This window comes from Aegilops tauschii, chromosome 1 (assembly GCF_002575655.3).
Source record: "Aegilops tauschii subsp. strangulata cultivar AL8/78 chromosome 1, Aet v6.0, whole genome shotgun sequence".
NCBI classification, from domain to species: Eukaryota; Viridiplantae; Streptophyta; class Magnoliopsida; order Poales; family Poaceae; genus Aegilops; species Aegilops tauschii.
Window position 1 is genome coordinate 395,484,521 of NC_053035.3, and position 26,789 is coordinate 395,511,309.

General features: G+C 40.9%; 2 long non-coding RNA genes and 1 pseudogene across 2 annotated transcripts; 1 reads left to right on the plus strand and 2 right to left on the minus strand.

The window, feature by feature from the left end:
- On the plus strand, window positions 1-26,535 carry LOC120972729 (lactoylglutathione lyase-like; annotated as a pseudogene).
- Window positions 1,050-2,717, minus strand: LOC123493794 (uncharacterized). Its single transcript, XR_012201493.1, has 5 exons — window positions 2,162-2,717; window positions 1,991-2,073; window positions 1,636-1,742; window positions 1,465-1,547; window positions 1,050-1,247 (listed from the first exon to the last, which is right to left on the minus strand). It is a non-coding gene; the product is annotated as an uncharacterized lncRNA (long non-coding RNA).
- LOC123493797 (uncharacterized) lies at window positions 17,458-18,241 on the minus strand. Its single transcript, XR_006663037.2, has 2 exons — window positions 18,011-18,241; window positions 17,458-17,913 (listed from the first exon to the last, which is right to left on the minus strand). It is a non-coding gene; the product is annotated as an uncharacterized lncRNA (long non-coding RNA).
- Window positions 26,536-26,789: the final 254 nt, after the last annotated feature.

Sequence of the window (26,789 nt, forward strand, 5' to 3'; positions counted from 1 at the left end):
ATGGCAACTGGTAGTGAAGCCACGAAGGCAGCTGAGGCTGTGCTTCAGTGGCATGAGCTTGAGTGGCATAAACAGGACAGCAAGAGGATGCTCCACGCGGTTTGCCGTGTCGGGGATCTGGACCGCATAATCAATCATGTTACTATATTCTAAGTGACATTTGCAACATCTGCAAGTAATATCATGGCTTTGATGTGATCTTTGTCATTGTGGGAGGTAATACACAGAATGCTTTGGGATGAAACTGCTGAGGAAAAGAGATGTTCCTGATGAGAAGTACACCAACGCCTTCCTTGGCTTTGGAAGGACACCAACTTCGCACATGAATTGACATATAGTATGTTCACTAAGCTGCCAAAAGTTTTGTGGCACAGTTTCTCCAATATGCATGCCACTTATCTCTACTCCTAATGGAGCAGTTGGTAGTCTTCGTTCCAGGTTAATTTTCGTCCCACCTAACCCGGTTTTTTTTGGTACCTCCTCCCACCTCCTGCCGCGTAACGCTGACCGGTAAAAACTGAAAAAAAACACGTACCAAACCCTCCGCCAGCCCCATCGCTCTTCAGGTCGCGCCCCACCTCCTGCGACGAAAAAAAACCTACTACGGTTAACTAGTGAAAAAAACCCCGCCTCGTCACATGCCCTCGAGAGCAGCGAAAAAAAGCCCCGCCTCGTCACATGCCCTCGAGCGAAAACGTAGGACGACTCGCACGCCAGTCTCCCTGCACTGGATCGGAGACCGCCGCCGCCCTTCATCCGTTCGCCGCCGCCCCAGTCGCACAACGAATGCGCCGAGCCGTTCCCCATCTGGCCACGCGATCCGCCGCCGCCGAAAACGTCCGCGATCCGCCGCCGCCGAAAACGTCCGCGATCCGGCGCAGATCCATCAGGTATGACGTCCGCTTTACCTATACCCATCACATCTCATACAACCATCACAACTCGCCGATGCATTTCATATAGGTATCACGCGCACGCCGCCGCCGCCGAAAACGTCCGCGATCCGGCGCAGGGAGACGTTCAGTTTACCGATGCATTGATCCACGGCCGCCAAACACGTACAGGATCCGGCGCTGATCGTTTTCGAGGAGACGCCGACGAAATATAGGTATATCATACAGCCATCACATCTCATACACCCATCGCATCTCATACTCCCATCACATCTAATACACACATCACATTGCAAGTTGGTAGTGCTTTCACAATGGCCATCCCACATACGTCATGAGTGAGAGTTCAGTATCCTGTTCCAGTGAAAAATTAGGCACACTTAGTCATATTCTAATTGAATCTGGAATGAGACAGTAGACTTTTCCAGTTGAAGCAAAATCTATGTACAAGTTCGATTTTATCCTAGGGGTGTGAGTCAGGTCATGTTAAATGTATATCAGCTCACAAGTCATCAAGATTTTGTTTCTTTGTATGTTCGCCTTATAAGTATCAAGAAACTTGTTTGCTAACCTGAATATAATTCTCAACTGATGGCTAAAATGGCAGGCAGAGAAAGAGCAAGCAGATCTGATCAAAATGCCTGGTAGAGCACCCTACAACAAACCTCCAAAATGATTAGCGGCATTCGATCATTTCACAGTGCCTGCAGAAATAAAATCGGAGTAGTAATCAGGACAAAACCTTTTTTGCAGAAATCCAGTGATGCTAAACATGACATATCTTGCACATATATGAAGAAGCCAGCATCATCCCGCATTGGTCATGGCAGTGAGAAACAATTAGAAGTCCTAAAACAGAGTAGGATCTATTAGAGAAAATTTGAAACGGTGAAAAATTAGGCACACTTAGTCATATTCTAATTGAATCTGGAATGAGGCAGTAGACTTTTCCAGTTGAAGCAAAATCTATGTACAAGTTCGATTTTATCCTAGGGGTGTGAGTCAGGTCATGTTAAATGTATATCAGCTCACAAGTCATCAAGATTTTGTTTCTTTGTATGTTCGCCTTATAAGTATCAATAAACTTGTTTGCTAACCTGAATATAATTCTCAACTGATGGCTAAAATGGCAGGCAGAGAAAGAGCAAGCAGATCTGATCAAAATGCCTGGTAGAGCACCCTACAACAAACCTCCAAAATGATTAGCGGCATTCGATCATTTCACAGTGCCTGCAGAAATAAAATCGGAGTAGTAATCAGGACAAAACCTTTTTTGCAGAAATCCAATGACGCTAAACATGACATATCTTGCACATATATGAAGAAGCCAGCATCATCCCGCATTGGTCATGGCAGTGAGAAACAATTAGAAGTCCTAAAACAGAGTAGGATCTATTAGAGAAAATTTGAAACGGTGTGTTAGTATGTGACCATAAAATAAGGTTGTAGACAGACCAGGAATACTCGTTTAGATCATCATGTTGGATTTGGTGTTTTTCCATGTTGGATTTTTTCTGACTCCTACCAAATATAAGAGAACCATCTCCATTACCAAGAAGCTTCATTATCGGAATCCACTCCCCTAATCGCCTTTCTCTGTATCTATCTTCAACATATTTTCTAGCCCTGAAATCTGTAGGGAAATTAGACGCAAACTATGACAGAAAAGTGTGAAACACAGTGACAATAGAATTAGCTCACCCCTTCATACTGCTGTAGAGTAAAGTATTTATATATCAGAAAGGCTATCAGAAATCATCACTGAAGCAATCATATCAGAAATCCATGAACTGTCATCTGTACAACAAGAACAAGGAACAAAGGGTTTACTATTGGGTATCCAACTCGGCCAGTAGTGGCGACCTTATACATTGTTCAAATCAACCTGCAAGTCTAATATAATTTATTTATAAACAAAATTATTAGCAGAGAACCGACACTTAGTCTTTTTAGAAACTGGAAAGTTTGATTTGATAACATAAGTGTGTTCTTTCATAAGGCACAATATCTGAAGCATTTCAATCTATATTTCATAACATAAGTGTGTTCTTTCATAAGGCACAATATCTGAAGCATTTCAATCTATACTCCAAATAACAATAGCCGTGACTAATAGTATATCAGGGAAGAACATTAGGTTCATTTTTTTCATGAGGCAACAAAAAAATATGATAAATATCTTACTGCGTATTAGCAACAGGATGGATATATAGTGCCAAGGCGGCAAGCTCTTTCAGCAATTAGCTCAATATAATGAGCCATATCAGTAATCCTATAACGAATAGCAAGATTTAATTTCATAAAGCAGAAGTAATCAGCTAATGTAAATCTACGGACACACAGAAACATATACGTCAGGATTAGCAAGGTTCAGACATATCTTAGAGCCACAATTCCCAGTAAGCGTGAGCATTGCTACAAAACAACAGGAAAACAAATCCCCATGCATACATAATGCTTAGCAGATAGTAAACCCTTTAGTGGTATAAAAATCTAAGGAAAACTCAACTCATAATAGCACTTACAGTTCTGCTTCTTAAAAGTACAACCCATAGCAAGAACAATTATAGGTTCGTGATGGCCTCTCCTGCAAAAGAGGCTGAAATTTCACAATCTATCCCTTTGGAATAAGACCATGAATACCACTACATCAGCCCTGGCGTAACAAAACCAATAACCAACCAGAAGAATTAGCATACAGAAGAACACATACTAAACACACTTACCACTGCTTCCACCAACACCATATCCTATGCAATCCTAATACAAACACGCCAGTCCTATGCAATCCCTCCCCCCAAAAGTTGTACATCACATTACATTGCACCATACACCTACATTGGTCATAAAATTTATGAATAGTGCAGCCTGTTTTGACGATGGAAAATACAGAATGATTGTACTTAAAAAAATCAATATATAGAGTGAAAAACGAGGCAAACTCATTCTGTAACTTCTTAGCCTTCAGCTTCACAGATTTATGACTAAATCCCAGCTCAACGGCCCAACAATATGACAGTGTTGGATTGTTCCATCTCAACACCCCAAAATTACTAAATCCCATCAATCAGAACATGTACAAAGAAACAAAGGAGTGATCAACAGCCAAAAAATAGGCTACATTACGAAACTGAGAATCAGGTCATGGGGTTCCAGGGGGAAACTCTTCGCGCCCTGAGAAATTGCTAACATAACATATTACAAAATGGAAGGCAATATAGTAACATCCTGACACATGGAACTGGATCATTAATGACGATTCTTTGTTCATTGATAAAATGTGGTAACACTACAAGTCAAATGCAAAAAAGATGCCTTGTATCAATGGCATTTAGTGAGGATCACTTGATAGCAGTAATTATCATTATTTTTCAAAAGCCTGTCAGATTATCATATTGATCATGTACATCAAAAAATAAAGGGTTTCAATCAGCTTAGGCAATAACACTTATCTTCTTTGTGTCATGAATAATCATTGCAAGACTGTCAGATTGAAGATCCAGAGCAAACCCTTTCTGTTGCTGCTGAATATTTGCATTTAGTGAGCATCACTGGTTTGCTGCGAGTGTCCCTTAGATGTCCAGCATGAGTAGATAAGTGTTCTTGCTAAGACAGACTCACTCATTAAAATTAGTACAGAAAACAAATTGTAGTGGATCATCAGTTTTAGTTGTCTTGGCTAAACATCAGTTAATTCAAATATTCTTCCCATCAAGCAATGATTGTTCATTAAAGGGATCTTTTTGGTACCTTAGGTGAGTATGGGGAATTCAAAAAGTACGGCAGGTGAACATCAAAGAGATGATGACGTAACTACAGGTATGATGCAGTCCAACGTAAATTCGATCACATGCGATGCTTGCTTTTCTGACAGCGAAATGTGTTGCAGTCCTTAAGAAAGGGGTAATTGATGATGAGTACAACGCAAACACCATACCCGTATCTGAACATTTTGACGAAATTTACGCGACAGAACCAGGTATAGTTCAGTGTGCAGATTACTTATATGTGTTGCCTAACACAATATTCTTACATGCATCGACTATCGGCATTTTGTGTTGCAGTCCTTACGAATGTTGGAACTGTTGAAGAATACAATGCAGGCATCATACCCGTAGCTGATAATGTTGACGATACTAACACAACAGAACTAGGTATGAGACTGTGTGAGTACTTCTTGGAATGTTGCCTAAATCCTATGCCTCCATTGATTCATTTGTCTTGTATTCATCAACATTACAACTCTACAGATGGTTCTAAATTGCTACGTATTGATGATGCTCATGATTCTTCGTTGTCCGCAATGAGTATTATAACACTGAATTTTGGCACACCTGTAGCGCAACATGGAAATGGTACTGACTCAGACTATTTCATGTGACATGAGTAATAATATTTATGTGTGTAATCCATCATGCACAACCTAACGCAATTTGAGTTGATTTCTAATTTGTAGGGCAAGAACCTTTGAAATTCAGGATGCTTGAGTCTTTTGAAAACAATAAGGATAATACGACTAACCTACAGGATGAAAATGAAGGTAGTCTCCAAGCATGCCTACCCATTTCCAGATTTACGAGATGACCTGTACGGGATTATTGTTTTATCCTTTTATTCACATTGCAGAGGACACAACTTGCGAGCATAAGGCAACGGGATCTGGATTTTTTGAACGGACTATATCCGCAGATCAAGCTAGGGAACAGTTCAATGCACAGAAGCGCGCAGCTTATCGGAAGAAAAAAGATGAGGATATGGTCAGGTTACAAAAGGATAATCAGCCTTCCCTTCCAAAGACTGGTAAGTAGTTTGGCGTGATTTTTCTGACTACTCTTAGGATTACATAGATTATTATTTGAAAGGGCACGGTATGCGATGAGTTCGTTATAGTAACGTAACTATATATTGCTCCTTAAACTCTCATATATGTGGTACGTATGATAGACCATAGGGATCTTATCAACGCGTGGAGGCGGGCATCTTATCGCACAAACAAGTCAGATTGTTTAAAAAAACATGAAGAAGATGGGCATAATGTTCATCGCCGTTCTCTATGTGATATCACCAACGTGAAACAACCTTCATATGTAATTCCAGGTATATTGTTGGTACTTACGCAATGTTGTGCGTTATATGTGCGTATTACATAAGTGTACTAGATCAGCTTCTATGCATTTATGCCGGAATACAATAGGAGATGAACTGATGGGACAATTCAACAAAAGCGGCTTGGATCATAAGCTTGGGCAGCTAAACAAACAGACACGAGATGATGTATGTCCCCTTCGTATTTCAAGTAAGTCTATTTTATCTTACATCCGTACATTCATATGTTTGTACGGCTACAGCTAAACATTCCCATACAATACGATATTCGTCCCGTAATTGATTCAAACACATCTGGTTCTGTCATTTAAGTTTATACGATCCAATCATTCCCATCAGATAACCCAGGTAGCTCGGACTATACATCAATCTCGCATAATGATGCGGGATATCCTTGTAGTGGTACGGACACTTCTGGTATGATTTCTGCGAATGATATACAAGGTAATATCATTGGACCTAATCCAATTTCATTTCATATCAATTTATGTTGTTGCCTATGGTTTTTGAGAGAATGGCATGAATGTCACCAGTAAATGACTTTAACGCCAACAAAGAAATGCGCAAAAAACAGAAGAAGATCGCAAAAGAGACCGTAGAAACGCCCTAAGGAGAAGTACTAATCGGCGGAAAAAAGATCTGCGACTCCAGGATGAAAATGCACAGACCCTTAATTTATCAGGTAAGCTTTAAAAGTTTTATTAATTATAGTCATTACCACGGTTAATGTCAAAACCTTTGAGATTGCAATATGTATTGATTACTTTGCGTAAGTATTCAACCCAACAAGCTTATTTTGGTATACATCAGTGTCACATGATGGTTCAACATTTCCTGCAACAGCTACTGTCACATCTGGACTCATTAATGACATAGATCTACAAGGTGAACAAATTGTGGGTACTAAAGTGTCAGTTGCTGAGTTGGTTATGTTTTTGTTATCTAAAAAGTGTGAGTGTCCTGATTGACTTCAGATTTAATCTTGAATGACACCCAAGAAACAAATCCAAAAACGGAGGAAGAACTCAAGAGAGACCGTAGAAACGCCATGCGGAGAGCTACATATCGAATGAAAAAAGATCGGCAATTCCAGGATGAAAATGCTAATGCCATTAATGTATCAGGTGAGCTCTAAAAGTTATATTAATTATGATCAGTACCACTACTCTTGTCTTAACCAGTGACTTGGCGATGTGTATTGACAACCTCTGTTAACAAGACAACCCATCTATCTCCAACTATCCATCATTCTCGCATAATGGGTCAACGTTTCCTGCTACAACTACGGTCACATCTGGTCTCATTAATGGCAATGACCTAGAAGGTAATCATATTGTTGGGACTTCATGATCAATTAAGGGCCCGTGGATACATTATATTTTAAATTTTGTGAATGTCCTGAATGACAGCAGACGTCATCTTGAATGACGCCTAAGAAACAAATCCAAAAACGGATGAAGAAATGAAGAGAGATCGTAGAAATGCCATGCGGAGAGCTTCTTATCGGAGGAACAAGGATAAACTTCTCGAAGAGGGAAACAAACATCCACTTTCATCATCAGGTAAAATATTACCTTGAGTTTCACCATGTGTGTTACTGACTTGTTGTTGCTCATACCAAAATACTTTTTAGCGACCATCATGCTCGAAGCGTACAGTTTAATGGTACATCTTAATGCACATTGTTTGTATTTACGTTAAATTAGAATATGTATGATGACACTGCCTCCATACGTCTTAATATCAAATAGTGTTAATAGCAAGCCCCCCCTAATAGCTTGAGCTATACAGAAATATTGCAGGAGGAAGCAACATTTACCCCTTCAACATTTGACATGTCTGGTGTCAATCATGATAATGATCTTGCTAGGAGGAAACGTGATAATGAGCGGAAATGTAATTTAACAAACGAGCAAAGGGAGCAGATAAACGAACGTAGCCGAGCTTCTTATCAGAAGAAAATGGAGGAGGTAACGGTTGATGTGAGACAAAAACAGAATGAAAAAGTACGAGATAAGCGGACGGAACGCCGGAAAAGCATGTCAGTAATTGAAAGGGGGGAGACAAGTGCTCAAAGGAAGGCAAATTATGCCAGAAGGAAAAACACCCCGTGCAAGAATCCATCGCTATCCCCCGTCCAGACCTGGGAAACTCAACCTCTCAATGTCCGGCATTCACCTGCCGCACATCACCCGTCTCTCGGGCCAGAGGAGATGATTCATCTGATGGCGACCCTCCGACGAACATGCCGAATTACACTGTCCGTACCGATGGTATGAAAGTACTATTGTCACTTTTCTTATGGTAATGATAAGCAACCCTCTTGTAACATGATGAAGTCTACTGGCACATTCGCCACGACGACAATGCAGATGACATCGGTGTATTCCTAAGCGACATCATGGGCGATGAGCCGACAGGTCCCAATTTGATGGACGAGGAGTACTACATGTTTCGCAACCAAGGTATGGTCAACTCTGAACTAGCACGTCGTGTGGCTTTATTGTAGTTAGAATTATGTGCAGTTTTTATTTTGAACGTGATGTTTCGACAAATCCCCATAGGATCCGATAATGACAGCATGGATGATGAGAGCGAAGCAACCATGACTGGTGGTAATCCTAGCGAGATTGATCCATTTGACTTTGTCTACTCAAATATTCCAGACAACACTCACATCCTGAAACTCGCCGCAAACTGTGAACACTGCAAGGCCAGAAAATTTGAGTCTGAGACTGACGGATTCTGCTGTCGCAATGGCCAGATCGAACTTAAGCAACCGGAACCAGTCCCAGAGTTGATGAGGCTATGGTCCAGCATGGAGGCAGATTCTAGACATTTTCGGGAGAACATACGGTTCTTCAACGGGCATTTTGCCTTCACAACCCTTGGCGTCAGCCTTGATGAAAACTACACAAACATGAAGTCTGGGGTGTACACATTCCGGGCACACGGCACCATCTACCACAATGTGCATTCGTTCGGGCCTAGCTCCCGTCCTGAACATCTGCAGTTGTACTTCTATGATGACGACCCAAACCTTAATCATCGTAAGGCGGCGACCAATCAATTAGACCAAGATGTCGTGAAGATGTTAGTAGACATACTCAAAGAAAACCCATACTCCCAGCAATTTAGGAGTTTGGGTGCACACAAGGACAACCTCGATGATTATAGGATAGACCTAAACACCGATAAGAGGCTTGACCAAAGAAGATATAATAGACCGCTGTCAACTGAGGTTGCTGCAATTTGGGTTGAGGGCAGTGACCTAGCCAAAAGGTTTGACAGGAGGATAACGCTTTGTGGTAACAACAACGAAAGGCACAGTATACGTGTGACCTCCGGAGCATATGATCCGTTGTCTTATCCCCTATTCTATCCAAGGGGGGAGCTAGGTTGGCACCCAAAGCTACCTAAACGTAATGTTCCATGGGAGGTTGTACAACATCCTCAACTGGGCCATGATGATGAGGATGATGCAGGTATGTCGTTTGTGTCCGATTTGGTTACAAATAATATATTATTTCTGAAAAGTATCCTCATTTTCGTGGTACTCAATCATGTGCAGAGGGGAATAGCAGGTTATGCGTCTCCGTTAGAGACTACTACTGTTACATGCTGCAAACACGGCCTGCGATCTTCAATCCCATACTCTGTGGAGCACGCCTGCTGCAGCAATGGGCGGTCGACATGTACATCAAGATTGAGAGTTGTCGGTTGAGGTGGTATAGGAAGAACCAGACGCAGATTCGTGCCGACTTGTATAAAGGAGTTGTTGATGCGATCACATCGGGGGAGACGAGAGCAAGCGCTGTTGGCACCCGAATAGTTCTCCCTGGAACATACCCTGGTCGCGACCGCGACATGAAGAAGAGGCATATGGATGCCATGGCAATTGTCCATACATACGGGAAGCCTGACATCTTCTTGACCATGATTTGCAACCCTAAATGGGAAGAGATAACAAATGAGTTGCTTCCTGGTCAGACGGCGCAAGACCGACCTGATATTGTGGCTCGCGTGTTCTACGGCAAACTAGAGGCTATGAAATACATGTTGTTCAAGAAGCATATCCTGGGTGTTGTGGTCGCTTACGTTTACGTAGTCGAGTTCCAGAAGAGGGGCCTCCCCCATGCACATTTTCTGTTGATCATGGATTCAACATATAAGCTTGTCGTCCCGGAGCAGTATGACCGACTAATTTCTGCAGAGCTCCCAAACAAGCAGAAGTATCCGGAATTGCATGCATTGGTGGTAAAACATATGATGCACGGACCCTGCGTGCTCTCAACCCGAAGAATGTTTGCATGCAAGATAACGAATGCAAGTGCAAATACCCGCGCCCGTTCAATGAGAACACAGCACAAGGCAAGGACTCATACCCAGTTTATCGGCGTAGAGACGATGGAAGCTGTGCTAAGGTCCGAGGGAAAATGTTGGACAACAGATGGGTTGTGCCTTATAACCCTTACCTTCTGCGGATGTTCAATTGCCACATCAACGTTGAGGTCTGCTCTAGCATAAAGGCCGTCAAATATCTTTACAAGTACATTTACAAGGGCCATGATAAGGCTTCTTTCAGCATCGACCAGCCCGATGCCGATGGTAACATCGATGAGATCAAGAGATACGTTGACGCAAGGTGGGTCACCCCTCCGGAGGCTATGTGGAGGATATTTGGCTTCCCACTTTGCGCCAATTACCCGCCTGTCTTGCAGTTGCCTCTTCATCTCCCAAATATGCACAGGGTTGCATTCAATGCGCAGGCTGACTTGAAAAATGTTGTCGCCTCCGAAAATGCTTCAAAATCCATGTTAACAGAGTATTTCAAGGCTAACCAGGAACACCCTTGGGCTAGGCATATATTGTACAAGGATTTTCCCGGAAGCTTCACGTGGCAGAAGAAAAAGAAGTTTTGGAAGCCTAGGGTCGAGCGTTTTCAAATAGGTCGCATCGTGTCTGCCAATCCTGCCGAGGGGGAGCGATACTACCTGCGTGTGTTGCTAAACCATGTTACGGGCAAAACATCCTTCGACGACTTGCTCACCGTGGACGGCGTGCTATGTGGGAGCTTTAGAGATGCTGCTGAAAGGTTGGGACTCATCGAGGCAGACAACACGCTCGACGACTGTCTTACTGAGGCTGAGCAGTGGGCGATGCCATGTTCTCTTAGGAGGCTCTTCGCAACCATCTTGGTGCACTGCGAGCCAGGCGACGTGCGCGGTTTATGGGATAGGCACCTCGAGCCTATGTCAGATGACTATCGTCGAACACGCACGTCCCCGAACGAGGTGGAGCAGATGGTGTTGCTTGACATTAGGGGTATGTTGCAGTCCATGGGTAAAGACATTGTTGATTTTGCTCTGCCAAGCATCGATGATGCGTTTGACCCAACCGAGGGCGAGGCAAGAGAGGTCATCGAGGAATCAACCGTTGAGTTTGACATGGATGACACTAAATTGGCATCTTCCCTGAACTTGGAGCAGAGGGCCGCATACGACGAGATACTAGCGGCTGTTGAACGCGGTGATGGGGATGTATTCTTTGTTGATGGCCCTGGAGGTATAGGAAAGACCTTCCTATACAGGGCGATGCTTGCCAAGGTGAGGAGCGATGGCAAGATTGGTATCGCTACCGCGACGTCGGGCGTCACCGCTTCTATCATGCCTGGCGGCAGGATTGCCCACTCGAGGTTCAAGATCCCATTGAGTTGCGATGATGGAGCCTCGTGCAGCTTCACCAAGCAGAGTGGGACCGCGAAGCTGCTAAGGATGGCCTCATTGATAATATGGGACGAGGCCGGCATGACGAAGCGACAAGCGGTCGAGGCATTGGACAATAGCATGCGCGACATTATGGGAATACGCGACCGACCCTTTGGAGGAAAGACTGTTGTTTTTGGTGGGGACTTTAGGCAGGTGCTTCCGGTCGTCAGAAGGGGGTCGCGGGGCCAGATAATTGATGCAACCCTCCGAAATTCTCATCTATGGAAGGGTATGCGGCAGCTTCGGCTCATCACCAACATGAGGGCTCATAATGACACGTGGTTTGCAGATTACTTGCTAAGGGTCGGCAATGGCACTGAGGATGTCGACGATCAAGGCAACATACTACTCCCTGAAGACATCTGTCTGCCGTCTACAGGCGAGGTTGACGACCTGGAGAAGCTTATTGACCACGTGTTTCCGAGTCTAGATGACAACATGTCTGATTCGAATTACATGACATCTCGCGCAATCCTTTCCACGACAAACGACAATGTCGACAAGATAAACATCCGCATGATAGAGCGTTTTCATGGAGATGAAGTAATCTACCATAGCTTTGACAGTGCGGAGGACGACCCATATGGCTACTACGCTCAGGAGTTTCTGAATGGATTGACTCCTAACGGTCTTCCTCCGCATGCACTCAAGCTAAAGCTGAACTGCCCTGTCATACTTCTAAGGAACATTGATCCAGCTAATGGACTGTGTAACGGCACTAGGCTTGTTGTTAGAGGTTTTGAGAGGAACACCATTGATGCAGAAATCGTGATTGGACAACACGCTGGCAGGAGGGTCTTCCTTCCTCGAATACCTCTCTGCCCATCTGAAACGACATGTTTCCGTTCAAGTTTAAAAGGAAGCAATTTCCTATAAGGCTTAGCTTTGCTATGACCATTAACAAGGCTCAAGGGCAGACCATCCCGATTGTTGGTGTGTACCTACCCAATCCCGTGTTCTCTCATGGTCAGCTCTATGTTGCTCTGTCTCGAGCCATCGCAAAAAGAAATATAAAGATACTCATTCAGAAGGAGAAGCCGAAGGAGAAGGCCAACAAGCAAAAGGACAATCCAAAGAAGCGAAAAAGACCGACTGTGTCCTTACTGACGTCGATGAAGAACATCGTCTACAAGGAAGTCCTTACAGGCTGAATTCCGGTCTTGATAGACCGGCAGGTTTTGTAATGACAGAGCATTTACTCTTGCGATGGTCAAGATTTGCTGTAATTCGTTTTTTACATATAACTTTTTATTTGTTATTTTGATAGTTGGAGGTATACTCCATTTAGTTGAGCTACTAAATGCATTTCAATAATCATCCGTCACATTGGCACCATCATCGTTGTTATAGGTTTTCTACTATCGCAATGTTTTTGGGAATGTACATGTCACACAGCGTAGTATTTCATGTGTAATATGTGATTCAGATATAATGATTGGCCTGATAAATATCTGGAACATGCAATGAAACTCTTGTATTACGGCAAGTGATCATATCCGTTGTTATTATTTTGGTATTTTGATAGGATGCTTGAATGTAAAATTATTGGCATCCTTATTATCCCTGTATTATTCTGATAGGTCGGAACTATCAGATTATTATTTGTCTGAATTATAAGACCAACACACGTAGTGTAATTTCAGTGTAATTTCCAAAGTTAACCACAGTTCAAATTTTTCTGTGACTTCTGTGTTTTTTTTTGGGGGGGAGGGGTTGCCCTATGTTGGGTCTCCAAGCATTCTAGAACCTTTTTCTTTTTGTGGTTTGTCTTCGTTGGGTAGTATTTGTATCAATTTTATAACCTTTTTTCTATGTTTTCTGTAGTGTTGCATCTAAGTTTACAGCAGTTCCAAGATTGTAATCTCGTTAGTTATAGTGTAATTTCCTCTGAAATTACATAGTAATCATAGTGTTCTTACAGTGTACTTGTAATTGCAGTGTAATTTGCAGGGTAAGTACAATGTAAATCCCACTACTATGTTATTGTAATTACAGTGCAATTTCTCTATAATTTATAGTGCTGTCATAGTGTAATTTCCATGGGTAATCACAGTGCATTCTTACTAGAATATTTCTTTTTTATATCTCATTTCTTCTATATACATTTTCTTTACATTATTCTTCCTTGTTGCAGTTTGCTTCCCTGTAACCATTCGAAAGCATTGGTTTTCTTAAATCGTTTGTTGGAAGGGAAGAGCCTTTGCTTTCCTAGATCCAGCTTTCAATGAGCAGTCTGAATTTCTCTTGCAGATTAGAATGATGGAAATTAAGAATTGATTCTAATTTCTTATTTGATCCCTTTTTCAGAATGCAAATTAACAATGATGGAGAAGAATGCTTTTTTGCTTGAGAGAGATGTTGAACTTCTTTTTTCACACTATGGATAGGGCAGTGTGTATGTTGGTTCAGTGTGTCTTCATCTGTAGAAGAGAAAGTGTGTATGTTGGTTCAGCTGTGTCTCTATAATCCATAGATGACATGAGGTACTATACTTGCAAGGTTTTCTTACTGTAATTTCAAGGTTTTTCACTGCTTGTCATGAATGCAAGTGTGTCCAGCCCAACCGATGTACATACATACCTGGAATATTAAGAGTTTAACAAAAGACGACACTAAACCACCAAGCGTAGATGAATGAGGTGACAACGAGTAGCCCTAAGAAACAAAGAAAAACATGCCCAGAGAGAATCAGTACTCAGGTATATTGCAGTGCCAACTAAATTGGCATTACTAATACAACTGCTTTTCGAGGTTTTGACATTGTATAAATACTCGGTGTGTGTGCCGGAAAGCTATAGTGATATTGTGTAAAAGGCAAGAGAAATAACATCCATATTGCACAAAATGATCCATTAGTCATAACTTTATACAGTACTTTTGAATGCGAAGTAGCAACACACGGGCCTGCCAAAGTCGATGCCATTAGCAATAAACTGTTAAAAGGATGAATATTAAGTTTTTGTCCTACTATTTATCTTCTGCATGTTTAAAACATAACAAAATCGGAAAAGGAAATAACTTAATTTTAATATCTTCAGACTTATTAGTATTAGTATATATATCCATAATAAAAGAAGCCAAAATCCCCATATAATATCCTGAAAGAAATAATATATTATCGGCAGACTTAGTATTTATTACGGCAGGTGATCATATCCGGTGTTTATATAATGGCATGTTCGGTGTTTTTCCTTGTATAGTACTACTGGGTTGATCACGCCGAATCACAACTTTCCTTCCAATACGTTATAGTATCCAATCTCCCGGTGTGGCCTACCATACGTTCATTGGGTTTCCCAGTTTGGCCATTAATTTTCCCTTAGAAGGAAAGTTAAATCCTGCTTGTTTCGGTCGGGAAAGGGAGACGTATATAATAGATATATGTTCCGGCGTTTATTTATTTGCCCAATGCAGTAAGGAATAAAAATAATTGCTTGTCCGTTTATTAGCAAGGTTTTGTAATGGAAACATGCAAAGATGGAAGGATAAGGGGCACCTTCCAATCCATACAGCATGCTAATGCCTCACCGACCTGGTGCCGGACAATTCCCCTCCGACACTCATATATATGGTCCGGTTGTGAGTCCACCATTGTCCAATGCCCCCTCGCTCGCTCATCCTGGTGCTAAGACGACTTTCTGCCCGCGGTAATGGCTGCAATGCCGATTTTTGATGGAGTGGACGACGCAGTCGAGTACATCTACAACTACGTCATGGTTTCCTCAGACGAGGAGGAATTAGAGTTTGTTCTGGCAGACCTAAACTCCATCTATACTTTATTTGCACTTGTTAGCTGCAGATCACTATCATTATAGTTTGCATTATCGGCTTCTTATTTTAAACCCGAGTAAAAATCTGTTCTTTCACCTAACCATGGCGATTAGTTGGTCACGTTCATAAGTTGTTGCATGCATGTACTGGTTAGGATCATGCTATCCTTTCTAGGTCCATAATGTTCTTAAGATCAAACGCAGTGGTTGCAAAAAACTGGCCATGCGCTAATATTATCCTTTTACATTATGCCATGATAGTACCATCCACAACACGTTATTTTAAACTACAAATTTTCTTTGAACGGTAGTATATTGCAACGGGTCCTGGTGCATGATACATGTACCATCTACAGATTTTTTCATAACTGTAATACTACAGAAATACATTACAACCTAACATGTCATAATAGATTTGGTTATCTTAAGAAATAGTACTTCTCTCCTCAAATGATAGTACAACTCCAATTAGAAGATACATACATTTCAGACCTTACTAAATTTTTGAAAAAATGTACTATTGTTTGCCCACACATTGAAGTACTACATTTTTTTGATACCCTTATTTTTCTAACAGCTTTGCTATCATGCCGGTTTGTTTGCAGCACAATATGGATAAGGAGCCCTCGTCCATTCTTGATCGAGTTAAGTCTACGGACTATCCAAGACACCATGCGAGCTGATACATGGGTCAATCCGAGGTGCTTCGATCTTGCAGTGCGTAAGCTTACTAGCGACGCGATACAGAGGAACGCAGGAACAGACTTTGTTGGCTCCACGCATATGTTTGATTTGCAATTCCATCGCCTAGCATGGGGGCTGAGTCAGACTGGCTTAGGCCAAGCTGAACGCACCAACTTGTTGATTAACACTGTTATTGTACGGCCTTTGCCGAAATACAACGTGCTCATGACCTCGTCCATTGTAAGGATTTTCATTCTAAAAAATAGGTGTGTATACTACCTGTTCACCATTAACTTTGTATACCTATTGCAGTACCTATTGCCGTTGTATTTGGTGGATTCCTCCTACGGCCTCCTTGCAGTTAATATTGAAAATAGGAGGACTCTCCTGATTGATCATTCCAATGAGTCATTCCTAGGCTCAGAGGACTTTCATGACAAGGAACTTATGAAGGAAGCCCTGATAGTTTTGCAAGAATTTGGCAGTGTATTGCAACAGGGGAGGCCTGGTTTGAATCCCCAACTCGTGGATTGGCCACAAGATCATACCTATATTACAGCCCCGCGGTAACAGTTTAAATTGGTCATGCATATTATAGCCACACTGATATAGGTTCTAACATATGGATTTTTTTGGTCACAGCCTGGACTCTGGATTCAAAGTCCTACAGGAGATGGCTCACCAAGATGATACTCTCGGGCATAACATGTCCAGGACTTCGGTACGTGCATATATAACAAGTTTCTGTCTTCCATAGCTTTGTAATTATAAATTTATGTTCTTCCTATCACGTAGGTCTGTTGTGCAATTCATTTTTCAGCGATTTATTAAATTTTTATTTATGTTTTTCAGGATTCAATACAGCTCAGAAAGCACTTGCTGGTCCAGATGCTGATGATCAAAGGCAATGAAGCAGCTGGAAACATCCCAGCTGAAATTACTGCGTCCTTGAGGTTTTTGGACGAATGACTATGGACTGATGCATATTCAAATGTCGCAAATATAATAAGCTAATAGAAATTTGTTAGGGATCAAATTGAGAATTATCCTTTTGGCAATATGAATAATGTATTGGATTATATATATGTAGGGAATAAACGGTTTGATGGCACCCTCTAGCTTCGTATTCGCTTCAACGTTGTCTGCTTGTTTTGGTTATATCTATATATTTTGGCTTCTATGTATATTTTGTACTTTAATACCCGTGCGGTCAGGAGCAGGTTTGTTGCATGTTACTTTTTGTTGTTTTGTTGTTTTGGATATATTAAACATTTGTTTTGCGACGCACCCTATAATTCCTCGTTTCGTATAACTGTATCCAAGATATGTCAACTAGAACTCGAAATATCACGTCAATGAGAACAGTTCATGAACTACATATTTGGCAATACGAACTATATATAACTAACACGTCAATGCCTACTTATCAACATCAGCGCTAAAAGAAAAGCAGTTGTTGTAAATCATAGGCTTATGGAAAGTATGTACCTCATATTCAAAGCTTATTGAAAGCCAACAATCATTTCCTGCATGCTTTGCCTGCAAATTAAAGTGGAGCTTCACCCTATTGTCATGATGTAATGGACTCAAGTTATCAAAATTTTGTGGATCTTACTCTTACATGAGAAGGCATCAAGGCTCCCCCTGATTGTACATTCACAAAGGTTTGGTTCATTTAAGAACACATTTACACTGAAAACAGACATATGCAATACGATACATTAGTAGCAAGGAAATCCCATGTTACCAGGAGCATGACGAGTTCAAGACAGAAGAAAATATGCCATACCAGTCGAACGATGTGTATTCTAATAGCTTCATGTCGAATGTCTTGTCAACTCATACAAATAACTACCAGATCAGATGTGTGTCTAGAAGCTTAGCTTCATAATAAAAGCTGCCAATCAACACATCAAAAGATAACTACAATGAGTTAATATACAGTCAACCAAACAAGTGACATAAAAGGCCAAAGCATTATTTTTCAGTGAGAAAATAAGTGAACAAAAAATTTATTATAATTTCACCGTATATTTTAATAGACAAATCGCATATTGTAACTATTGTATTTTTATATGCGAAAATTTTATACCTCATAAAAACTATTCAGTAACTTAAAGAAATAGTAAAGAAAAAAAATTGTTTTAAGCAAGTTTGGATCTTTTACATCTTCTCTGATTTTTTAGCAGACGTACTCCGTTGCAATCCTTCGGTGTATACATTAATATGAGTTAGTAAATTAAATATTTCATTTGTCTAGAGATATGATTTTCCTAATAAAGAGATAATGCTTGTACATACAGACGACCACGGGGAGTAGGAAAAGGAAGTTTCTTTTATTTCCTTTTCTGTTGTATTCACAAAATAAGTGGGCTGAAATAATGGAATTGGGAATATATTATCTGATACTGGGATAAATAACAAATACAATAATTTAATTCTTTAGTAAGTTCTGATTTTTACATCTTTTCTAATTTATTAACAGGTGTGCATTTGATGGAAAAAGGAAATATATCTGCACCATCAACAATGGTATATATGGTAGAAAACAATGGTATAAATGGTACGACTATAATCAGCCATGATCTGCTACCCAGTTATTCTCCGCATGGCCTACCTATAGATGTTAACCTCCTCTACCATCCCTCCTCCCCCTCCTTGCTCTTCCTTCGGCCATCACAACAGCAGACCTGGAGGAAAATCACAACAGCATCAAGAAGGCGAGTTCCTCTAGGTACGAACAATTCTGGATCTTTATCTTCTCTAAAAGTGTAATAGTTGTTATATTAGGATCATGTTAGGTTGAGGTATACAATCAAAAGTATGTTTTATCTTGCATTTTCTGTATGTTCCCCTACAAAATTATGCATGCAATTATGAACACATGATTTTCTAAAGCACATTTTATAGCAATAAAAGCATGCATGCAATTCTGAACATGGGAGAAAACAAACAAATAAACAAACACTTCTGAAAAACTTAATATCATGCTGTCAGTGGTTTATTGTGGTGGGCAACAGTACATTCTCAGTGTCTGTTTTCTCTAGCTGGATGGCTTGAAGCATTTTCTCTTTTTCTGGCCAAGTCATCCTTTTCATCGCCTCAACTGCCTCCCTGCAACCAGGAAACAAAACAAAACTGTTTTCAGCCCTTCAATCTAGGCATAGAAGCTGATCATACCTGGAATATTATTAGAAAAGGCTTATTAGAAAAGGCTGAAACATAATTTACCCTCACAAACACAAGCATCTCAATTCAAGAAACAACGGAGGAGTTGGAGTTTCCTTCTTATTAGAAAAGGCTGAAACATAATTTAGGAGCTTACTGGAATACTTTCTCCAACTCGGTGTTTCCAGGGTCCAGTTTCAGTCCGGCTTCGAACGCATCACATGCTTCTTTGTACTCCAAAGATGGACAGCTAGGCAGATTATACGAGTGGAGGTGGTGACATACACACACACAAGTGCAAGTCAGGAAAACTAGCTAGGATTCTCACCTTGAGCGACATGAGAGCAGATCCTTTCCTGTAGTAACCTTTTAACCATTCACGACGCAGTTTTATGCAGGTGTTAGCATCACGCAAAGCCTTATCTGCTTCAGTCATTTGCAGGTAGCAAAGGCTCCTGTTTGCGTACAGCATCGCATCACTAGGGTCCAGCTCAATTGCGTGCATATCAGCAATAACATACAGGTTAACAAGACAATACTGATTCCAAGTATCAGCAATAACATACAGGTTAACAAGAAAATACTGATTCCAAGCATATCAGCAATAACATACAGGTTAACAAGACAATAATGATTCCAAGTATATCAGCAATGACAAACAGGTTTATTTAGTGATGCTTCAAGTTGGTATCAGTATGAACATGAGAACTGAGGTTTCGCAAACCTCTGGACCTATGACTGCTGAAGCTTTATTCTTTTCAAATAAGAGAGGGCTGCTGAAGCCATATTTGTTTGTACTGAAGCCATAACTATATTAGACCAATGTCTCTCTACTCCTAAGGTTTTGTCAGAGTGATATTTTTGCAGACATAAATTAACTTACACATTTATAGCATCCTGCTTCTCAGGATCTGTGTAAGCATAATTATGTTGACTATTGAACAATGCCTACCAACAAGACTCAAATCATTCTGAAAGAAAGATGTTCAAGATAAAACAGCAAACACTTAATGCCTACCAACAAGACTCAAATCATTCTCAAAAACTATATTCAGTAAGAAATGCCTGTTACTTTAGTCACAAAAATTTCAGATGGAGGGTGACTGATGCCCTCGGCCTCTTATCGTCTTGTACTACTAAACAAGTTTCCAAAGGGCAAAGCCGCGTGTACGAATTGATTTAGGAAGTTCACTAGCTAAATGCCCGTGCGTTGCTAGGGGCAACAATATAGATACATAAATTAAAAGAAAAATTCCATTTAGCACTGAGATGACAAATAAATACTGAATAGCAGTATGGGACGTTATCATTGGTGTACCATGTGCATTGTACTCTCGTTGAGGTACCCATTAGCAAAATGATCTGTACAGGGAGCCAAGTTCCTCGATTCGAGATGACATCGAAAACAAGACGCATATATCTTCAGAATGTAAAAGGGAGCCAAGTTCCTCAAATCCAGATCACATCAAATCCAGTGATCAGGTGAGAGCCGATTTAAAGCCAGCATCCACCCATCCATTAAGCACCTACTTCTTTGATCGTCTGGATGTCTAATCTACGCTAACGATCTGCTAATCAAATAATCTGTCCAATTTCTAAACCAAGATGAAAACCTAGCACGCAAACCTTGATAGAGCAATAGTACTTATAAGACAGAAAGAGAAGGGCAAAGGGAGGACTCACGCTACTGCTTCGCTTTCTCCGGCGGCACAGGTCACGCATGCACGGACTCGTTGAAGCTAGAAGGAAAGGGGTCGCCGGCCAACTCCTCCACAGCATCTCTCCGACCGCCACCTGAGCCCAACTTCTGTCCCACCAAGTGCCTCTGTTCACTTGCCTCCTACATCATCAGGCGCCTCTCATGGATGCGTCAGATGCGGCGTCGGGAAGCAGTCGTCGTCCTCGCCGTGCATGTGTGGTTTGGTGACGGCGCCGCGGCACAGAAAGACAAGAGGAACGAGATCAGGAAAGCAAAGATTCAAAGAAGACCAGGAGGGGGCGGATCGGAGCAGCGTGCGTTTAATGGAGTTGTCAGGTATGGGGAGTGGCGTACCAGAGCTGTGGCGTTGCAGATCGGGACGCCTTGCTTCGGATCCACCTGAGACATTGCCGGAGAGGAGTGCCGCCGCGGATCCGACCGGAACGGGACCGGATCGACCACTCGCAGGTGCTCCAGGAAGCTCGCCCCGTCCGTCCCGCTCGGTCGCGCAGCACACAGCACGCAGCACCAAGGTCCGTCAATGCAGGAGATCGATGCGGTGGTCGGTGGGCGAAAGAGTGCGGCTGCCTGGTCATCGACGCGGTCGGCGATGCGGCAGGGGAAGGGGAAAGGGCGAGATGGTTTGAGCGAGTGAGTTGAGAGGAGAGGAGAGAGTGATGTGGATAAGGGGAAAGGGGCGAGGGGGTAGGTAGAATGCGGCGGGGGGAGGGGAAAGGGCTTGCCGCGTCGCTCCAGTGCTTTGCCGCCCGAGAGGCATGCGTGCCAGGTGGGCCGTCGTGCCGGGCCGCCTCGCAACAGCCCTGTTTGGGCCGGCCCATACTTGTTTCGCTGCTGCCTCCCTGTTTCTTCTGCTTTCTATTTCTTTTATTTTCCTTTTTCTCTTTCTTATCTTTTTTTGTTTCTGTTTATATTTCTTTTCCTATACTGTTTTATTCTTTATTTATATCGTTTCCTTTTTATTATAATATACAAAGTTCATTGCATGTTACACAAGTGTTCATCGGTATATTAAGGAAATGTTCATGGTTTTTTACAAAAGTTCAACATCCATTACAAAACTGTTAAACATTTATTAGAAATTGTTCAATGAATACATTGTTTTGAAATTTGTTAAGTGTATATTACACAAATGTTCAATGTGTATTACAAAATTGTTCAACTTATATTACATAATGTTCAATGGGTATTCAAAATTTGTTCAGATGATATATTCGTATGTTTTTAAAAAATCATGTATATTAAAAAAAGTTCATTCTATAATGAAAAAAGTTCATTGTATGTCAAGAAAATGTTCAACGTATATTACAAAATGTTTAGTGTGTATTTTTTAAAAAATTTCAAAATAAGTTCGATACTTAATAGGTCGCTCCGCAAGCCTATCACTAGGTTTCTTTAAGACATGTGGTTAGTTTCGGGCCTATCACTACGCGGCTGGAGCTCGTTACCTCCAAATGGGCCGGCCCAGTCGCCCCTGCCTTCAGCATTATAATCAAAAGAATTTTTTATCACAGAGAAAATAGTTGTGTTAGTTTCACATTATATGATGCAACAAAAAATACTATTTATATTTCAGCATAGCTATAAAGTGATGGGTTCCAACATACGCACTGATGTAACGATGACAGACCACACTGAAACACCACGAGAAGAGGTGCATATAGCTAACCTTCCTCTCTATGTATATTATAGATGATAATATGAAAGGTCTATTTTTATATTTTTGGTTTTTTCAGAATATAGGAGACATGGATATGGACTTTGGAGATGCACGAAAAGAATCCATTGAGGGTTCAGATGCAATGTCGCTGAAAGGGGACGAAAATTCACAACATAATAATGTCGAAGAAGTTATATCTCATAACAAACCAAAAAAGATGCTAATTTACATGTTATCCCACAAGGTATTTTTTTAATATTATTATCAATCTTTTTTTTGTGATATTGCCTTTTGTATTGAACTAATCTTGCTCATTTTGATTGTTAAGTTGGCTCGTATTTTTTAGAATTCGACAGACTATGTTTGTACCGCTAGGGATATTACAGTCATCGAATCAATCAAGTCTGCCCCGAAGAATACCCAGTTCATAGACATTGGAGATGCCTTGTTATCAACCGACGATTTGGAATGCCTTATTAAAGATGATATGTTCTTACATGACGGTGTAAGACCAATTGCACAAACTTTGAAATTAATAATACGAACAATATATAATATCATAAAATATAAATATAATCTAAATGCCCATTACAGGTGATAAATGCTTACATATATTGCATGCTTGCTCACGACCATCTACAAGACAGGGCGGGTGAAAAGGTACACATTATTAGCATATTTGTATCGGGCCAGATAAAAGAAGACGGGGAAAGAGACATAGACCCATCAAAATATCGTCGCATCGTGCGTCATGTTAATAGTTATCTACAACAAGATATGGTTAGTTTTTGTCTCGTAATCCATGCATATAATTATGGATTGTTTTTATTTAGTTCATATGTTTAATGTTTTATTAATAACTATATCTAATTGTGACTGTGACTTGTATCTTATTTACACCAGTTATTCATTCCGATTAACATGCCGGGCTACCATTGGTATCTAGCAGTTGCCAACGCCAAAAAACGAGAGATCCAAGTATTGGACTCACTTGGTGAGAATGTCAAACGCAATGACCTTGCTACTACGGTAAATATCTATTTCTTTTCTCATCTTAGCATTTATTTTGTTTGACTTCATCCTTAACATTTCTCATATATAAAATAGTTGCTAGGGCTCGAGAAATGGCTGAAACTTGTAGAGCATAGTCCGGAGTTTATCAAAGCTCATAAGTGGCCTGATCTCAATGTTACAAAATGGACGGTTGTAGAGCAAATTCAGGAGGCAATACAAACCGATGGGTAAGCACTTGTTACAATGGTTTGTTTTTAGATTCATCTGTGTGATATTCTGAAGCATTATTTTATAATATTATAGCGTATCATGTGGATTGTTTATGCTAAACTATATGGAATACTGGACACCGCATGGACTGTCAGACCAGTTTACGCAGGTATTTCAGTTTTATACATTATCTCATAATGTTTTATCAGAATATCTTATAAATTGTTTTCATATTTTTTTGTAGGAGGATATGAAACATTTTCGACAAAAATTAGCAATTATTTTGCTCGATTCAGAGCTTAATAAGTTAAAAGGATGTCCCATGTACCATCAACCTCTCAACGAAGAAACTTTAGCTAATTCTGATCTTGAGATCCTGGATAATCCATCTGACGTGGTCGAAGAGAAACGTCCCGCCCCAATCACTATCATTCCCACGGACCAACGTGAAATACTTGCCGGCCTCTGCAACTACATCATGTCGATCAATGATGCTGGATGTTTGGAGTAAGTATCATGTATCAATATTTAATGTGCGGATGTATATTATTGTTCTTCTTACCATCCAAATTACAGGAAGGTATGGGTCCGGAGCTCCACACCCGATCCAATGAGCTTAAGTCTTAAGAAACTTCAGTGCATACTTAACATGGAGCAGCCCATGGACAATGATTGCTTCAACACCGCCGTGCTTATGCTGGCATGTGACGAGGGAGTATTGTTCACAGACCCTCCTATACACTACATGGATCTACGATTTTGTGTAAGTTACCGTAACTCTTCATTCTAGGTGCCATTAGTATCAACATGTTGAAACAATATTCTTTTTCTTTTACTTAGTCCATGCTGCTAGAGTCAACACGAGGTCAGAAATTTTGTGAGAAGGAAACTATCCAAACGTTGGCAACATTATTTGATAGCTGGCCTGGGATGGAGACCGACATCTCATCTTGCAATAAGGTAAATAAAATATTTTGACCATTGTTATCATGGTTTGTTTTTGTTTCTAATAGCTCCACTTGTAGATTTATCTTCCCTATGCATCCATCGGCCGATACATCCTGTACATCATCGACAAAGAGGCACGTCGTCTATATATTATGGATCCTATTCAATCATCACAATCGTCAGAGGATAAAAACTTGAGGCATTCACTGAAATTAAAAAGTTTTTCAAGGGATTTCAAAGAAGCACTCGAAATAAAGCTGTCTGGGTGGAATTTTGATATATCTAAATGGCATCGTTTATTTCCGGCCGGTGTTCCAACGAGTATAGACGGGTAATGAATTCATAACAAGAATATTTACTTTTGTTATCATTATATTATTTATAATATTAATTGAAAGTTTTCCAGGAATGTGTCTGGCTATTTTGTTTTTCATTTTATGCTCTGGTGGAACGGTAAAGAATTGGTCAAGCCGGTTTGCGCGGTGAGTATTGCGGGTTGCATGTTTTAAGACCTTCTCCGTGAATTTTTCATACTAAGTACATTTATTTTTTCTGCAGGATGGGTATGAATTGAGGAAGCATTTTTTATTATACTTGCTAAAACATCGCGGGAATGAAGCTAGAGGAAACTTTCCTGATATTGTGAAAGAATTTCTTAACCGCATCATCTAGATATTAGTATTTTTGTAATAGATGTTAAGTTGTAACATCACTCAGCTTGTTACATTGCAATAATGGACTTCAGTTTGTGTTATATTGTTTGTATGTGTGGATTTTAACATGTAACTCTGGTAAACTATTTCAAGAGCCCGTGGCAACGCACGGGCACTCTACTAGTGTTTGCAGTTGTACAATATGCATCAAACCAATAAGGAAAATACATTTATCTCTTCATATAAACTGACCAACTCTTTTCCTGGTAAAGCATTTCAATTTTCGGTAACTTCTACTGTGCTAAAAATTTACCCTTGCTCAACAGACTATGGTGTTGACAAGTATGACACTGGAGAGCGCTTTGGGCATTTCGGAATCGCTAATGAGGATGCAGTATTATCAATTTGCAATAGCCTATGTCGATGCTGTGAAATTATATTCTATGATATGATAGATGCAAATTTTTATTATTTAGATCATGGATGCAAATGCAGGTGTACAAGTTGGCTGTGCATGTTAAATCCAAGGGTGGCAATATCACTCGTGTACCTGGTCATGTCAAGGGAGGATATATTCACTATTATTGCCTTTGCACAGGACCTGATGGCTACAGGTTTGCCCGTATCCAGAGGGCTGAGATACATGAACCTCTTTGTCAAGTCATGCTTCGTGTTGGTGATCTTGAGCGTTCTATCAAGTTCTATGAGAAAGTATTTTTTGCTTTTCTAAGGCTGGGTTATTCCAAAAGTTGGAGATGCTAAATATTTTTTTGTATCTCTAGGGGAGCAGTCTCATTCTCATACATGATGATTTATTGTTTGTTTCCATGCAGGCCCTTGGGATGAAGCTACTAACGAAGGACGTACTTGATTATAAGGTACCTTCTGTTCTAAGATATTTTTTAGATGTAGTGTTCTTTCATCTTAGTAGACTGAATATTTAGGAGGACTTGAGCAGCGCGGCTTGCGACGGAGAGGGAGGGGTGGGAGGAGAGGAGGCGGAGCAGGGTGGGCACCGCCGAAGACGGCCGCAGAGCACGCACCATCTCGTCAAGCGAAGCGGACGATTTTTGCTGTTCGTTTACTTCCTGATGATCACGCTGGGCGCAGCCAAGGGGACTACAATCGACCAGGCCAAGTTTGACGACACACTACTAGGCAAAAGCCTATACACAGAGGCATAGCAGTAGCGGGTTAA